The 16,295-nt window shown below is 52.5% G+C and overlaps 1 pseudogene; it reads right to left on the bottom strand.

Annotated features, from left to right (window-relative positions):
* Positions 1–9,358: 9,358 nt before the first annotated feature.
* Positions 9,359–12,830, bottom strand: LOC125947499 (uncharacterized; annotated as a pseudogene).
* Positions 12,831–16,295: the final 3,465 nt, after the last annotated feature.

Here is a 16,295-nt window from a genome sequence, read left to right on the forward strand (position 1 = left end):
TCACCAACGCCGCACGCATTTTGAGCGAACGCGGGCAAAACGCCGATGGCGTCGACAACAGTTCTGCGTGTTGTTGCTACCAAAGCCGCTCACCTTACTTCGTATGACATTGCTGTGTTGCTATCGCATTCATTGCTTCGCCCTTAGGGCGAAACTGTGACATTTTTTTATCGGGCGGCGTGCATGTGTAACGTACAATGTGGTGGCAAGGATGCAGTGATCACTGCCCAGGGTTTCCTCCGTGTTGAGCCAGGTGGCTTGTTGTATCCCTTTAGTGAGGGTGAGGTCAGGGCACGTATCTCTGGAGACGCTGTTTCCTAGTCGTGTGGGGTATGCGGGGTCAGTGAGGATGGTGAGACAGTGCTGCTGTATCATATACTGGAGTGCAGTACCTTTTGATGTGGCTGTCGTGTAGCCCCATACCTGGTGAGGCGCGTTGAAGTCGCCTACTATAAGTAGGCTGTTGTTTTTGGCTAGGGTAATCGATTTTGTGATCAAGTAGTCGAACTTGGCCTGCTTCTGCTTGGGTGGGCTGTAGATGTTCAATATGAAAAGGCTCTTTCGGCCTCTTCGGAGGGGTAGGATCTCAATTAGGTTGTGGTCGACGTCACTGCCATCTACTGTGTGTTGTATTGTAGTGAGCGTTTTAGCTGTAAGTGTGGCCACGCGGCTTTCAGGCGTGGTAGTATGTGTGTTGTAGCCGGTTTGAGTTGGGTGTGTGCCTGTTTCCTGCAGTGCGATGACGCTCGGCGCCGTGTTGGCGTTACTTACGTACTGTCTCAATGATCCGTGCTTGCGTTTGTAGCTACAATTCCATTGCCAGATTAAGAGTGGGTTTTCGTTGCTGTGGTTGGTTTTGCTATTCATCCTGGTTTACGGGTGGATCGGCAGGGTGTCCCTGCTCTACTTCCTGTTGTGCCATTGTTTTCACCTTCTTTCGTCGCTGATCTTTCGCGAGCCGCGTTTCTTCGATTGCATTTGCAAGTTACTGAATACTTTGCTGCATGGCTAGCATCTGCTGTTGCAGTGCATCGACTTTCTCTTCGACTTGCGCGATTTCTGTCGGTTTTGCTGATTCCGCGAGAAGCATGGGTTCAGAACTCTCCGAAGATGATAGTGATGAGGGTGTGCTTATTGGTGCGGACTCCTGGCTTGTACGACTGGCGTATAATTCTGCAATGTGCGTGCGAAGTTTGTTGTTTTCTTCGTGGAGGCGTTTGTTCTCCTCTCTGATAGCCTTTAGCTCAGCTAGAATTTGCTTTTGAATATCAGTATTGTGTTTGGGGAAAGAAATGTGTGGGGTGGGTGCTGGGTGTAGATGTGGTGAGAGGGTGTTGTTTTGCGGGGCTGTGTGAGAGGGGAAGAGCCGTGCTGACCAGCTCACCGTTTGTGGTCCCGGCGCAGCAGGTCCGCTGGGGTTCCGGGTCACTCCCTGTTGGTTCCGCGAGCAGGAGCAAGACCTGGAGCTGGAACGCTTCCGTCGCTGGCCTGGGCGTGACCGAGACCTCGATCGTGAGTGGTCATGGCGGCTGGTCCTTTGTGATGCTAGGGGTATCTTCTTTAGTCGATCAGGGCACTCCTTGGAAGCCGTAGGATGGGACCCCTAGCATAGGGCGCACCGGGGCTGGCAGGGGTGGTCCTGAGTGGGGTTTCGTGCACCACACTGGGGGCACACGTTGACTTCTGGCGTTGGGCATACATCTGTCCGGTGGCCTACTTGGTGGCAGATGCGGCAGACATGTGTCGTTGGTCGGTATGGTTTGCAGCGTACTTCACCGCTGTAATATCGCACGTATAAGGGTACAGTCTTGCCAGTGAATGTGATCACTGCCGCGGAGGTCTGTCCAAGCATCTGGGCGTGTAAGATTTCTCTACCAGGTGCATATAGTCCGTTGAGGAGGACTTCTGTGGGAGTTCCTGCAGGGATGCCGTGAATAACCCCTTTAGCGGAGCTGTCGGGTGCCGCCACGTATGCCGTGACCGCAAATTCTCGACCGCCCAGATGAATTGTAGTTATGTGACGGATGCTCATAGCTAGCTCTTCATTTGGTGTGCTAGCAATAGCGATGTTTTGTACTGGGTCAATTCTTACTGTGAGGGTCCGTACGTGCTCAGTGGTGGTGTGCTGACATGCCATCTTGATGCCTTCAGCAACCTGCGGCGTGGTCCATGTGGCAAGGTTGAGTCCCTCTCGGGGGCGGATGATGACCTTGAGGTCGTTTCGGGGCAGCGGTGGGAGTCGGGCTAGTCGGGAGACCGATGGGTGTCGGGGTTGAAGAGGGGGATTGGTGGGAGTTGATGTTTTTTTCCGACCGTACTTAACAGTGAGCCAGTCTCCGCCGTCAGCTTCGTCAGGAAGTGGGATTTGTGTATGCTCGAGGTTCATCTCGGTACCGTCGTTGGTGGCCATTGGCTCGTCGGAGTGGATCAAGGTCTTCGGCCAGACCTCTAGGGAGGTCAGCCTAACCTCTCTTAGGCCTAGGTCTCGAGTGCGGCAAGAGATGGCGATCGGCCGTACTCGTCGTTAGGGTTAACTGGGCGGACGCCGCTTACGAAGTTGAGAGGCAGGTAATTCGTGGAGCAAGAGACTCAAAGTGTAGATTTGGGTGTCCACGTGTTCTACTCGACGTAAGGAGTCGATTGATGCTGGTTGGGGCGGCGTCGATGGCAATTATCCGGAAGTTTAGCGATGTAGAGGCGGGAGCCCATGTGCGGTCCTGATCGAACGGCTTCTTCTTCGTCTTCGTCTCCCACACAGAACGAAATCAGGTGCCCAGTGTGCGCTCTTGGCGCGTTGGTGCATAGAGATCGGGTATTCATAGACGACTGTCACAGTAGCCATGGTAGACTCACACCTCGGGAGGCTAAAGCACGTTTTGAGAGTAACGGCTTCAGAACGCTGATGTATGCGTATTTTTGTAACGCCAAAGTTTCGGAGCAAAAGTGACGTCATTCATTCGGCATGTTCTTTGTTGGGCCTCACTCTACGAATCAAGAGCGCTCTTCGGGAGGACGTTTGCAGACCTTGTACTTAGGTACACCAATACCACTTTCACTTGCCTCGCAGCGCTCTGCACGCGTGTCACACCTGATATCCACACGCAACTGTGAGCATGCATTGCTGTACGCCGTACGGCAGCGTTATCGAGAAAAAAAACTGAGCGCTGAGTTTTTCTTTGTTCTACCGGCAAACTGCGCAGCCGAGCACAATTAGTAACAGATTCGGTGTACGGCTGAATGAATAGCAACAGCGACAAAGTGAAACTTAGGACATCTGGAGTTCGTTACCTCAAGCGAAAACATCGAGATGGCCTGCGTTTCTCTTCAGGAAGGGCAGTGCGCAGTGAAGAGTGCTGGAAACTGACGGCCGCATGTAAATTACGAACAAATGATAAACACATTCCCTAAATCCACTCACCCTCGCGCGAACACTTCTATGCTACCTCTGAGGAAAGAGATATTGTGAGCGCTAACTGTGCAGTTCATCATCGTCTTCATGTGTATGTACTCATCCTCATAATCATCGTCATTTTGTCGGGTTGGTGTTCGTGGGCTGTCTCGCGCTGTGTGGCAATAGAAGAGCTCGGCCTTCGTCCCGGGCGTCGTCTCACAATATATACAAAATGGAATTCTCTAGCGCCAAAATAAAGGTCGAAGTAAAGAAATAAAAAGAAGATTCTACATTCGCGTGCGCCCGACGACCTGGAAAGGGCGAAGAGACTCATTGGGAAGGCGGGTCTTTCTTGCATGGAGCTCCTGACTCAGAGCGTCCATAAAAGTGCCGCGAACAAAGAACGGGCCCGAGCCGCGACCCGGCATTAAAGCAGGCACACGATCGACAAAGGGCTCCACCGCGCAACAAAGAATCTCGCTTACTCAAGGGAACGAAGATGACCCAGAAGACCACGGGGTTCTTGTGGAAAAGGATTCTCGGGGAGAAACAAATACCGTGAGAAGTGTGCCGTCCGAGATTTCTTGCGGTCATCTAGCAGGTCCCTGCCTGGCCGTACAGCAGCGATGCGAGCGTAATTTAACGCCGTTATAAGCGACGACGCCGTTCACCCGGTTTCGGGTTTATTGTCCCCACTCGATCACTTGTGTGCGCCCGTCATTGCTAGCGCTAGCATAAGAAGCACTGAGAAACAGCCCTTTCGAAAGGAACACCCTCATGCCATTTGGTAATGCACTGCACTGCATGTGCGCAGGCCTTCAGGAAGACAGCATTCGAAACAGACGCACTCGCACCATTTGGCAATGCACTGCAAGACATGTGCGCACGCCATAACAACATCGCATTCCAAGGGCACCTTGCGCCAATTGGCAACAAAATGCATTACATGTGCGCATGTCCTAACGAATACGTCTTTGTAAAGGACGCCCTCAGGCTATTTGTCAAAGCACTACATTACAAGTTATATGGCCCTAACCAACACCGCATTTTACAAGGCACCCTGAGGCCTTTCGGAAACGCACTGCATTACAAGTGTGCCGATCCTAACAACACCGCATTTTACAGCACACCGTCGCTCCATCTGGTAACGCACTACATTATAAGTGTGCGGACACTAAGAAACACCACCTTCTACAAGGCGCCATCAGGCTATTTGGCAACGCACTACTTTACTATTGCGATTGTCCTAAACAACACCGCGTTCTACGGGGCGCCCTCAGGTCTCTTGACAACGCATTACATTGCAAGTGAGCGGGCCTTCAGCTACACAGCATTCCACAAGGCGCCATCAGCCTATTTGGCAACAAACAGCATCACTTGGGCACAGGTCCTAAGGAGCACCTTACTTTACAAGGCACCCTCAGGCCATTTGGCAAGGTGCTGCATGACAAATGTGCAGGCCCAAAAAAGACCGCATCCTACAAGGCATCGTAGTGTCACTTGGCAACCCACTACATTACAAGTGTACTGGCCCTCAGCAACAACGTATTCTACAAGGTGGCTTTGCGCCATTTGGCAACAAACTGCATCACTCGTTCTCAGGTCTCAAGGAAGACGGCATCCAACAAGGGCCCCTCAGGCTATATTTCAACGCACACCATTTTCCAATATTTGTTAACAACATTCATTCCCATATTGAACCTGATGTAACCGTAAGGCTGTTTGCAGATGACTGAGTTATCTACATACAGTACGGATGATTAATGACCAGATACGACTTAATTCCTCCATAACTAACATTGCCAGATGGTGTCAAGAATGGGGAATGGAAATTAACGTAGCAAAAATTCAATCGATGTATATAACTCGAAAAAAGGTACCTTTAAATTTTGCGTATCATCTAATGGGATTACATGTAACAGAAGCCGACACAGTTAAATACTTGGCTGTTACCATGACAAACACATAAATATGGGATGTTCACATTAAACAGACGGGCACAAAAGCGTATAGACAGTTGGGATACCTTCGCAGGAAACTTGCACTGGCACCTTCCAAAGTTATATGGCCCTTGACGTAATAGTTCAACGGAAACCCGCTAGGTGGAGAGAAGTAATTAAAGGGAAAATTAGACATCCACCCAATTTGGGTGGATGTCTCATTTTCCCTTTAATTACTTCTCTCCACCTAGCGGGTTTCCGCTGAACTATTACGTCCAGCACTTGCCTTTGCTTCGAGTTGTTGACAAATTCGACTTCGCCCTGCCATCTGCTAGCCGCCTGGTTAGCTCAGAAGGTAGGGCGGCTGCCCCGGAAAGGCGGTGGTCCCGGGTTCGAGTCCCGGACCAGAACGAATTTTTCTTAAACTGCGAGGCTTTCTTTCGAGGAACCCTGTATGGGTTTCCTTTGTAGCAATTGCTACATTTGGGTGGATGTCTCATTTTCCCTTTAATTATATGGCCCTTGTACGGCCAATCCTTGAATACGGCAGTATTATCTGAAATCCGCACCAAATCTACCTTCTTAATCAACTGGAAGGAATTCAAAATAAAGCTCGTCAGTTTGTGTATTCGCAGTATTCACGAGACGCCAGCATAACTGCACTACGCAGCAGGGCAAGCACTCAAACTTTCGCAATTCGCTGACGCGTTGCTGCCTTAAAGTTTCTTCACCTTCTTTATCGTGACAGCATTCATGCAAGCAAACAAGAGTAGCTTAAACTAAAGCCCTTAATATAGAAAGTAGCGAAACTCTCCTCCACTTCCGCGCTTTCCTCCTCGATATCCTCTCCCAGCCGGCTGCGCGCTCTGCGTACGGCGCGCTGAGAAAGCCGCCGTGCGGGCGACGGTCCTATGCGTTGGCTGGCGCCCGCGAGCGCACCTAAGTTACCGTCTCTCTTAAAAAAAAAAAAAAAATACGTTCTACTATAAAACGAAAACGCGATAAAGTGGTGGGACATGCTTGACCCTACCCCCTCTTCTCGTTTGCGCAATGAAAGCGTTGAACGCCTTGCGGCATGAACAATAACTGCGTACTATTATAGCCCACATTCGACATTTTAATACCGGTCGTATTAATAGCGCACAGTTTTAATGGTAGAATAATTATGTTATATATTTGTACATTCCTCAATATTTTTCAGCCCACTGACGTTATGCTAAATGCAGATTTTATCTAGTGCAGGATTTTCGGAGAAATGCTGTTGTTCATGAAGCTGCTCCCGGTGTAGTTTTGGAGGCAGGATCGTTTCTTGGTGCCTCGGAGTGATTTCCATGCAGCTGCTTTATTACTTGTTCAATAAAAAAAATCACAGCTGCTTGAAAGATAACATTTTTTTTCATGATCTCGAGGGAGAGACAATTTTACCGACCATTTGGAGAAGTGGCCAGGCCAAGGTTTTGACTTGAAATCTCTGGGTGATTACTCACGCCAACGGATAATTAGATTAAGGTATGGAAATATTACTTTCTCTGGGTGAAGTATTCTAGGCTAGTCCCTCGATGACACTATAGGAGGCCTTCAGATACCCATGTCGAATCAATATTTAGCGCTGTAAAGTCTGGCCATAAAGGACGTAGTAATTCTGTGATTGATGGGTGGAAAGGAAAATAATTCGTACCATTTTCTAAATTACCGAGATCATGAACCTGGAGATATTTTTCAAAATATATATAGTATATATATATATATATATATATATATATATATATATATATATATATATATATAACGCAGATCACCTGTGAAGGAAACCAGCAGTAGGTGAAACCAAGGCAAGCATAGGGGAGTGTTTCTACCTTTTTTTAAGGTGTGGTGTTAAATACTTCGAAATTGATTGAGTAATCATTTATGAAAAAAATAATTCATTAGAATGTTGGATCACGGCCCACGTGACACCCGCAGTAATAGAAGACGGACTACGTCCACCGCTATTGAGGAGAGACGCGCTGGTCAACACTGTCAAGATTAGCTTACACTAGAGATAAATACCCAGAAAAGTTGAAGATTGGACAGCCGTCGCCGTAGCTCAGTTGGTAGTGCACCGGACGCGAAATTCGTAGGTCGTGGGTCGGATTCCACCGGTGTCACATGATTGTTTTTGTAGCGTGAGCTACACTGGCCGAGGTTGAGCAGTTTCGCGTGGCTCCTGGAGAGCCGTGCTCCGCATGCGCGAGAATCAGTGACGTCACACGGCACACTGCTGGCGCGCCGGGCGTTTGCCCGTCGTTTGCGCTGGGCGTTTGCCAGTGTGGCATGTGGTATAGCCATGGAGAAGGAGAGCGAAATTGCTGCTCAGCGGCGCAGAAGAGCGGAGAAGCTTAACTCATCGGATCCCGAAGTAGTTGCCTGGCAATTAGCGGTTGAGCGTAGGAAGAACGAACAGAAGAAGTCTAAACGTGCTGCGGAGACAGCGGAGCAAAGGGAGGAACGTCTAGCTAAGCGGCGTCGCCAGGAGGCTGAGCGACGTGCCCGACCATCTCAGCAGCAGCAGCAACAACAAAACGCCGTCGATGAGGTCGAGGCTCGCCGATTGACTGACTATACGGTGAAACTTAGCGAAAGCGCCAGTGCGACTCGGACCTTCGAGACGGACATCGTAAACAATCCGTTTGGATATGTGTGCGACGTGTGTGAAAGACTGTGCCACATGAAAGACTTGACACCGGTAAGTAGTGCCATGCGTGAAACGTTGACTTTAGCGGCGCCGCCAGAGTGGGGTAATAAAACCGTGGCGCGGGTTTGTACAACGTGCGAGAACTTCCTCGTTAAGCAGAATATTCCACTCTTTTAGCGTTACCAATGGGTATCGTTACCCGCCCATGCCACCAGGTCTACCGGTTCTGTGGCCGACTTAGCTCACGCTACGTACATCTTGGCATAGCCGAGCTAAGCCACTGCTAATTTTTTCTTCTGCTTTCTAATCAATTATTTCTTTCATGAATGATTACACAATCAATTTCGAAGTATTTAACACCACAACTTAAAAAGAAAAAAAATGCTTCGCTTGGTTTCGCCGCCTTCATGTCATAACGAGAGCCTCAGATCCCTCCCCTTCTTTGCAGATAACCTGTAGCGAATCGCGTGAAAAGGCATTTATCTGACTCCATCCTCACATGACGCTAGATATCATAACAGCGCTAGCGTTGTGGTAGCGCTAGCTTGGCTCGCAACAGAGGGAGGTGGCCTGCTAATGGTGCCGATGAAAAATGAAAACACAAGCAAAGCGTCATTTCGCCCGCGTTTCCCGGGCAACGGCCCGAGGGGCCAATCATCGCTTAGAAAAGCGCCGATTCGAGGAGGGCGTGCGAGGGTCTTCGGCGCGGCGGCAGAGTTCACAGAATGGCGGTACTTTGAAATTATCAAGGGACTTTACCTAAAAGCACCATACCAGCGCTCAGCCAGAACAAACCACGACAAGAGTATCAGGCCATTTATCTCCCGCTCTAACACATTCAAGTATTCATTCTTTCCGTCAGTAATACAATTACGGAATAAACTACCACGCGACATTGCGTCCTCGGAATCTGTCAACCCCGTTTTCCGCCAAGAATTAACAATTTTTCGATCAACAAGTTGCCCCATTGTAGAAAAAAAAGGCGAAAGCTAGCACTAGGCCGCGCAAAGCTCAAGACACAGCGAAGCTGGCCGATTGATTGCGTCCCTTGGCTGTAGCTAGGTTATCTCTCTCTCTCTTTCTTTCTCTCTCTTTCTTTTTCTATTTCCTTATCTATCTCTCTCCTTCTTTCTCTTGCTTTCTCTCTCTCCCCTTCTTTCTCTCTCACTCTCATTTTCTCTTTCTCTCTCCCAAAGGAAGTTGTGTTGCAATCGTCAGTACAATGCAACCACATGGTTCCCATCTATGCACGTTCTTCAAGCGTGGGTGTATAGCGCAGTCAATTAATTTAACTTAATTGAATTGGGAAAACGTTTATTGAGCCTGCAATGAAGCGCGCACGCGCTCTTCGGCCTACGTCGTCATCTTGGCGGGTGCTCTGTGAGGATCCCCGCTCGCCGTTGCCGGCTCGCCAGGCCTAGCCAGCGCCTCGATGACCTGCTGGACGGCCGGGAGTTGTTTTTCTTGGTCGTTGCTCCGCTTTGCTGAGGTGGTATACGTCCTGAGTTAGCTTCGCTTGGATGTTTGGAGCAATCCCATAGCATGTGCTCGAATGTGGCCGTCTCCCTGCGGCACGCTGTGCATCGGGGTGCGATGCAATAGCGCTGGGCTTGGAATCGTCCTCGTTTGTAATTGCCTGAACAGCACGGCCTGCGACCTACTCAGGCCCTTGCAGGGCGGTGGGAGAAGTCTGCGGGCCAGCAGAAAGGCCTTGGTCAATTCGTTATAGCAGGTCATCCTGTCTTTGGCGCTGAACCACAGCGGGCGACCGTTGCCTTGGGCGCGGTCGGTGAGTCCTCGCGCTCGGGCGTGTGCCGTTTCGTTGCGGTTGGCATTCTTCTCCGACGATTGACCTGCGTGCGCCGAGAACCACTTGATTCGAGTCCTCTTGCCGCGGTCTGCCTGTCGGAGCAGGATGCGTGCCGCCGTTGGGGCAATTCTTCCTTTGGCGTACTTCCTCACCGCCTGTCTGGAGTCGCTGAGGATCGTGTGGCATTCTCGGTCTACGATGGCCAGGGCGATTGCTATTTCTTCGGTTTCCTCCACTTGCTTGCTCGATGTGCTGGTGGTCACCGGCACGTTGCCTCCGGAGTCGACCACCGCGATCGCGAAGCCGTTGCGGCCGGCATATTTGGCTGCGTCCACGTATCTGGCACCGGGGTCTTCCGCGTGCAGGTCCGTTGGTGCCTTAGCTCTAGCGCGTCTTCTGCCTTCGTTGAATTCGGGGTGCATGTTCCTCGGTAAGGGGTCAACCCGCACGTTCCATCGTACGTGGTCGGGGACGGGCCATTTTGGTCCCTGTTGTTCGTGATAACCGATACCAAGGTTGCACGGGATCTTTCTGCCAGCCTTTGTTGATGACAGTCTTTCCAACTGAGCGGCTCTTTGCGCTTCGGTGATCTCGTCGAGCGTGTTGTGTATGTCCAGCTGGAGGAGACGGTTCGTGTTGGTAGTTTAGGGTAGACCGAGGGCTGTCTTGTAAGCCATCCGGATTAGGATGTCTAGCTTGTTCTTTTCGCTTTTCATCCACTTGTGGAAGGCTGCCACGTACACCATGTGGCAGAGTACGAAGGAGTGTATGAGTCTGGTGAGGTTTTCTCCTTCATGCCTCCCTTCTTGGTGGTAATGCGCTTGAGCAGTCAGGTCGCGTTGGCCGCCTTTCCCGTGATGCGCGTGACAGTGTTTCCGTTCCTGCCGTGCGCTTCGATCGTCATCCCCACGACTCGGATCTTGCTGACTGTCGGTATTGTGTTACCATCCCTGGTGCGGATCTTGATCGTTTCGTGTTCCCTTTGCTTCATGATTCTGTGCGTTTTGATCGGTTGGTAGAGCAGGAGCTCCGACTTGCTTGGGGAGCAACGCAGTCCCGTACCTTCTAGGCTTTCTTCGATCGTGTCGACGGCCGTCTGCAGTGTGGATTCTATGCAGCCATCACTGCCCCCGTCCACCCACAGCGTGATGTCGTCCGCGTATATCGTGTACTTCAGTCCTTCGAGCTGGCATAGTCTTTTGGCAACTTGAATCATAACAAGGTTAAATAGCATGGGTGAGATGACGGAGCCTCCATCTGCAGGTCGCCGGCTCTGAGATCCGCCATGGTGAGGAAGTCCTGGATATATTAGTACGACTTCTCGCCTAGGTTTAGGTGGGATACCTGCGCGAGGATGGCCGAGTGCGTCACTTTGTCGAAGGCGCTTTGTAGGTCGAGCCCGAGGACAGCTTTGGTGTCCCTGGTTTCGCCATCGATGACATGATGTTTGATTTGAATCATGACGTCCTGTGTGCTCAGGTGTTGGTGGAAGCCAATAATCGTCTCGGGGTAGAAGTCTTCGTTTTCTAGGTACTCTTGCCATCGGTTGAGTAGGGCGTGTTCCAGGACCTTGCCTACGCAGGACGTGAGCGAGATCGGGCGGAGGTTGTCCGTGCTCAGTGGCTTCCCTATTTTGGGGATGAGAATTGTCTTGGTCTTCTTCCACTGCTTCAGCAGGGTGCCGCTCCTCCAGCATTTGTTGTAATACACCGTTAGGTTCTCGATGGAGCGGTCCTAGAGATTTTTAGGGCCTTGTTTGTGATGAGGTCCCGACCAGGTGCCGATCGGCTGTTCAGGTCGTTCAGGGCTGTGCCTACCTCTTCGATTTCTATGTCCCTGTCCAAGCGCACGTTGGGTTGGCCGCGGTATGGACCGTGGTCGACCGACGGTGTCGTCGGGACGTACTTGTCTTGCAGTTTCTTTCGCACGGCGGCAGCCCCGCTCTCCGTAGTCTGTCGATGTACAAGTTTGGCGAGACGATCTTTTTGATTAGACTTGGTTTGGTTTCGTCAAGTAAATTCCACGTCTTGCCGTCGTGTATCTGGCCGTCAGCCACGTTGCATAACTCGTTCCACTGCCGGCAACAGAGCGTGCGGCAGTGCTCTTCGATCGCGCGGTTGAGCTCGGCCATTTTTTTTGCGGAGCCTTCTGTTGAGTCTCTGCTTCTTCCATCTGTTTAGTATGGATTTCTTTGCCTCGATGAGGTGGGCAAGTCGGCTGTCCATCCTGTCTGTCTCGACGTCTGTCTCAATATCTCGGGTCGAGTCGTGCACGTTTCGGGCGACCTTCTCAGTCCACGCGTCGATGCCCGTGATCTCGTCCGCCTCGGCTTCTTCTCGATCCCTGAGCTTCCTGAACTCGGTCCAGTCGACCCAGGTGTACTTTCTCGTACCACTTGCTTGTTCTCCCGGCGTGGGCACGACGATTTCGACGATCGTGTCGTCGCTGCCCGTCTTCTCCGGTGTTTCTCCAGGTGATGGTGACCGGTTCGTTGTTCTTGACGAACGTGAGGTCGGGTGTGTTGTCGCGAGACACCGAGTTAGCGACTCTCGTGGGATAAGCCGGGTGTATGATGAGGGTGTAGTTTAGTTCTAGCGCGTCTTGTGCTAGGTTCCTCCCCTTGGCATTGTTCTTGATGTATCGCAACGTCTGATTCATGGCGTTGAAGTCTCCGCACGCCAGTAGCTTGGACTTCCCTGCTGCGGTGCTTGCCTTGTGCAGCACATATTTGAACCCCTGTAGCCTTTGCGACGGGTTGCTGTATATGTTTAAGACGAAAACGCTTTCCTTTCTGCATTTGGTCAGCACGAGCTCCGTGAAAGTGTTACCGTCTGGCGGGCCTGCGTGCACTCTGTAGCCAGGAAGGGGCGGTGTGGCCGTGAGAGTCTCTTGTAATAGTATCACGTCGGGTTTTTGGTTGGCGCGCTCGATGTGTTGTTCGATCACTGCCCGCTTCCGTTGGAGGCAGCGGCAGTTCCACTGCCACACGACTATACTTGCTTGGTCGGTGGTCATGTTTGTCTGAGGTGTAGGTTGTTGCCTGGTGTTTGGGTACTTTGCTGTTGAGCGAAAATGGAGTGGCTCATCATTATTTTAATGTTTCTCTCCTGGACGGCGAGTTTGCTGTCGTACTCGACGAACTTTCTCTCGGTGGTGGTCTTCATTGCCAGTATCAGCTTCTCGAGGTCGTCTAAACCGGATTCGATACCAGAGAAGCGAGCGTCGAGGCCACTGGCTGTCTCCTTACTTCCTTGCATTTCGATAGCTCTCTTCTTTGGTGCAGGCTCCTTGGCGGAGTCGATATCTTTCGTCGCTGCCTGGCTAATACTCGGCGCGGTCAGTGCTTGCTCCATTGGTTGTTCCTTGTTGTTAATCTCCTTGCGGATGTTCGCCATCTCCAGGGTTAGTTGCACGATCGTGGCCTTCATCTCCGCGTTTTCTTTTCGCAACGCCTCGAGCGTCTCGGTCTCCTAGCTCCACGTTTGTTGCTTCTTGCGGTCGACGCTTGCGTCCCTGTTTTTCATTGCGTTGGGGCATCGGACGGCGTCTGCCCGGCTCACTTGGTCTCTCGATGGGGATCTTTCGGCATTATTTGCACTAGCGTCGCGGCTGTGCCGTCTTTGTTGACTGCCTGCTCTCGATTGCGAGCGATTCTTGGAGGAAGTTCTCAACTTGCGCTCAGCTGGCGGCTCGAGCGACAGCTGGCTGTCGATCTTTCGCCGTTCCCACTGTCTCTTGCGAACGACGTATTTGATATTGTACCTGGCTTTGCCTTCTCTGTAGGCGGTTAAGTGCTTACCGCCGCAGAGCTTGCACTTCGGCGAACGCTAATGGTCCTCACGGGGGTTCCGTTCTCCGCACCCTCTGCAGATGCGGTCGGTAGGCAACGGACAAACGTCTTTTCGGTGACCGATGCGTGGCAGACGTCCACCTGTTTTCGGTATAACTGGCATTTCATGAGAGCGGAGCCGTATCTCACGTAATTGGGCACCTTGGAAGGCCACGATGATCGTCGTCGTGGTTCCTTTGGCGCCCTAGCGGGTTGCGTTCGTTGACGATGCTGACGGCGATGTCCCTCGGTGTTTCGCTCACGGGTATTCCCCGGATGACTCCCTTGTGCGGAGCTATGCGGTATGCGCTGACTTCGGGCAGCCTGCCTTGAATGTTCACTGATTTTCTCGTAGCGACACGCGTGTTCTTCCTTGGGTGCACTGATCAAGACAATGTTTGCTGTGCGTTGACGAACAACGTGTCGGAGTGTCCGGCTTTCTTGGTGACTCCGGCCGATGCGTGTATTGCTGCGATGACGTCGATCAGCCCAGTCTTGGCGACGCTTAGGCCGCCCCTCCGCCTAACGACGATTTTGGTTTCTGTCATGAGTCACCGGCAAGACGTGTGATAATGTGGAAAAAAACACCGCATATCCACGGGGTGAATGATGATGAGTGGGCGAAGCTCCGGAGGGAATCATCGGTAAACCGTGAATCTTCCGTGTAATTCGCCCAGTCTCGCCGCACTAAATCGAACGATTGACTTCCACCAATGACACGCACCATATGTGACGTCATTCCTATTTTATAACAGTGCCCTTCATTATAATTGCACCATCTCCCGCTTAAGGGGACGCTAGCACAAACGCGTTAGAAACGTGCAGTACTCTCTAGTAAGGGAGAGAGGCCACAGCGTCTTACGCAGCCGTTTACACATGCCGGAACGTGCACCGCGTTTGCCGACGCCATCACATGACTGCTGAGAGAGTATAACCGCCGTATTCATAAACGCTCCTCGACTTGAACTTGTGGTACCGGCGGCTATCCTCTGCGACTCCAAGGCAGCCCTCCTCGGCCTGCAGAGGCCAGAAAGCGCCAGTCTTGGAGTCGCACTGCTGTCCACCCGGCTGACAGCGCTGCAGGACGCAGGCCACCCGGTGTCCCTGCACTGGATCCCCGCCCACGTAGGGATCCCGGGCAACGAGGCAGCCGACACCCTGGCGAAGGACGCCCACCACATCACTGTGCCCCTCAGTCGGGCCGTGACGGAGGGTGACTTCACAGGACTGAGGCTGCGGCGACACCTGGCGACCCACCACCCAGACAAACGGGTGGCACTGGGATGCCCCCCACGTCCACTCCCCCAGCGAGGCCTGGCTCGCAGGGAGACCTCGCTCCTTCTCCGGCTCCGCATCGGCTGCAGCTGGACGGCAGCACGCAGCCACCGACTAGGACGAGCGACGTCCCCGGCCTGCTCTTCCTGCGGGGAGCCGGAGACCATCGAGCATCTCCTGCTGGCCTACCCGGCGTACCTCCAGCAGCGGGGCCCACTCCTGCAGGAGTTCCGCCGCCTGGGCCTCCCCTCTGGCAAGGAGGAAGACGTCCTCTTCCCCGGCCGACACCACCTTCCTGCACTTCGAGGCGTCGTGGAGTACCTTGACTCGTCAGGGCTCTCCGCACGCCTCTAAGACATCATTTCTGCAAGCGGGACGGCCTCGCGGCCTCCCATCCCACCCCGGGCCTAACAGGTCCGGAACAACACCCCCTGCAGTCTCTGCGGCACACCAAGGCCTTCCATCCCGGCCTGATACGTGCCGCCACAGCCTGCCGGTTTTGCTTCGCCCAGCCATGGCGACTCCACCCTATCCTCCTTTCTCCCCCACTTACCCCTTCCCGTTGGCGCTGAGCCGTGCTCCCTCAAGGGCTGCAGAAGATAGCGTCAACATTTCCCCTTTCCACATGAACCACTTACTACTACTACGACTTGAACTTGACTTGCCACCGCCTTCAACGCGTTTCGAACGCGCTGCCCAAGGCGGTGGCAAGCCAAGTTCGAACGCGTTGAAGGCGGTGGCAAGTCAAGTTCAAGTGGAGGAGCGTTTATGAATACGGGGGTAAGGCGGAGAGACCACAGCGTCTTACAGCAGCTTCTTACACGGGCGGTAACGCGCTAGCACAAACGCGTTAGAAACGCGCAGTCTTTCGTTAATGTTGGGTATTTATTGTCATCGTGGTGCGTGTGTCCATGTGCGCTTCGTGGCGTAGTGGTTAGCGCCGCGCGTTCGGAAGCGAGGGGTCCCTGGTTCGATTCCGCGCTACGGACACAACTTTCGGAATTTTTTTTCTCATAAAAGTAGACGTGGCTACCTACTACGACGACTACTACTACTACTACAGAGGAGGGACAGACCCACACCCTAAGGAGCTTCGCCCCTAAAAGACGAAGACGCTAGCCGAAGAAATAGAGACGGGACCCACAGGCGAGAGGCACGTGAAGCGCGTGAAGCGCGAGAGAAACAAAAAACGCAGAAAAAGGAGACGCAGGCGGAGATGAGCTGGCATTGCTGACGTGGTCGAGAAGCAGTTCCATCTCCAGCTGTGCTCTGGAGACGGGAGGCAGCAGCTTCGGGGACCACTGACAGGAGAGGGGACATCGCGAGTTGGCCAGCGACAACTCCAGAGCCTGAGCCCCGACTGCATCGCCGTGGCT

This window comes from Dermacentor silvarum, chromosome 8 (genome assembly GCF_013339745.2).
Source record: "Dermacentor silvarum isolate Dsil-2018 chromosome 8, BIME_Dsil_1.4, whole genome shotgun sequence".
Classification (NCBI taxonomy): Eukaryota; Metazoa; Arthropoda; class Arachnida; order Ixodida; family Ixodidae; genus Dermacentor; species Dermacentor silvarum.